The sequence below is a fragment of the Pinus tabuliformis genome, chromosome 4_2, assembly GCF_031772625.1.
Source record: "Pinus tabuliformis cultivar Carrire ecotype Pingquan chromosome 4_2, CPIR1, whole genome shotgun sequence".
In the NCBI taxonomy this organism is placed as follows: Eukaryota; Viridiplantae; Streptophyta; class Pinopsida; order Pinales; family Pinaceae; genus Pinus; species Pinus tabuliformis.
In genome coordinates this window covers 1,007,458,561-1,007,460,749 of record NC_142304.1, presented here as the reverse complement: position 1 = coordinate 1,007,460,749, position 2,189 = coordinate 1,007,458,561, and positions in this window count along the sequence as shown.

Below are 2,189 nucleotides of genomic sequence, written 5' to 3'. Positions count from 1 at the left end.
AAGTAGCAGGTGCCTACATAGCATGGGGTGGGAGGTCATGTCTCAAAATAATGCAAGCTGAATGATGCTATGCTGAAACTGATGAATGTGAAGTAGGTGCCTACTAAAGTGGGGTTGGAGGGCACGTCTCCAACGGGAACCCGCTCCGAATGTTGCTACAGAATTAAAATGGACATAACTCGGTCAATATAACCCAGAATATTTATTATAACCTATTTTTGGAAGCAGAAGGACAATTTTGCATCCTCACATGTATTGAAAATCCTTATCTGGATACTCTAGAATTTGAGATTCGCGCTGCAATTTTCCCGTCGTCACAAAATTTATGAAAAAATGGTTGATTTTAAATCAGCGATATCTCCCACATTCGAACTTCGATTTGACCCCTTTTTTTTTAATTGGGTGATTTTTCAAGAGGAACTCAGATGTATAATCTTTTTTCTGAAATTCAACACAAAAGCTTCAAAAAATTATAGGAGAGTCACCATCCACCAATTGTCATTAGAAAAAAATTCTACAACATAGCTGATTTTAAATCAGCGATATCTCCCTCATCCGTACTCCGATTCGACCGATTTTTTTTTGAATTTGGGTATTTTTTCGCAAGGAATCCATATCAGCTATTTGTTTTCATAAAATTTTCACCAAAAATTTCAGATCTGATCTGAAAACCCCTTGCCCAAAACCATTCCTAAAAAAAAATGAAAAAATGAAAATTCTTCCTGCTTGGCCCAAGAAAATGCTCTATGGAGGACGTAGCACATGCCTAAAGTTTGTTGAATATTGCTGAAAATTTTGAAATTGAAATATGCATAAAACCCTCATTCCCATGGAATCATAACCTGCTCTGATACCACTGATCCAGATCTTGGGGGAGGCCCCCAAGATCTGAAAAATTAAAATGCCAGAAAGAAAATGAGAGAACACACAGTAAATAAAACCATAAAGAAGCTTTTTATTAAAACAGAGAATAACTGTAAAAGCTACATCGTGGCGAACAAACTGTCATTTTACAAAATGCAACTTACTTATAGTATTTTTTAGTTAAAATACCACGAGTCAATTCCATGGGTGGATGTCACAATACCACGAGTCAATTCCATGGGTGAATGAATACCATGGGTGGATGTCACAATACCATGGGAAAATATCATGGGTGGATGTCACTTACAATACCATGGGTGGGTGCCACTTTCAATACCATGAGTAAATTCCATGGGTGTATGAATAACATGGGTCGATGAATACCATGGGTTGATGCCATTTTCAATTCAGATCACTGAATCAATTAACTCTTCTAGAAAGGTTGATCCTTCTCTCCACGAGAAGCTGGAGACTCTCCTAAAGCGATATAAATTACTAGAATCTAGCCAATCTCTGATGGTATCTTTTCCAATGCTTTTAGACAACAAATTAACATCTTCATTGCTAGCCACATATTTTTCAAGAGATAGTATTTCATCTGCAATGGTGTTAGAAGAATTAGATACCTTGACCCTCTATGGCGAAGGAGGAGCACTATAGCATTTACACTTTGATTTAGCTTGGCGTGTTCTATTCAATGTTCTATGAATGATAACTTTCCACTTGGATACGGGGATGTTATCCTCAGCACTGCGAAAATATTACTAACATATAAAGGAACTAGCTCTTGGAAACTACACAGACAAAAATTTCCATGAGTGAGAAATAACGAACCTTAGGGTTGCTATGGGATTATTACAACCAGAAGGAATTTAAAACACATATAACTAAGGCTTGTTATGGAAATTCAGAAGTAGAAGAGAGGTTTATTCCAACATAATCATATCTCATCTCTGAGAAAATTTCATAACCATAAAAAATTACAAATCTACATAATTCAGTTTTCTAAGATTTTACCCCATGAGAAATAGAGACAGATAATCTGCCATGAAATTAAAATGATGAACATAGAGTTTAGAGGGGTAGAAAATTAAAATTTTAGAAAAGAGGTTGATGTTTTCCCCGTTTGTAATCAATTTTCTCATTCAATATAGGTTTTTTTATTTTATTTTTTTAAAATAATAAACCTAAAATGAAATGAAGCATAGGTAGAGAATAATCAATTGCAAGATTCAAATAAGGCAAGTTCAATCAGGAAAGTTATCCAAGGACATACATATCTGCTTGCTCTTGTTTACCTAGCCAGTCCTCAATATCCAAATCAT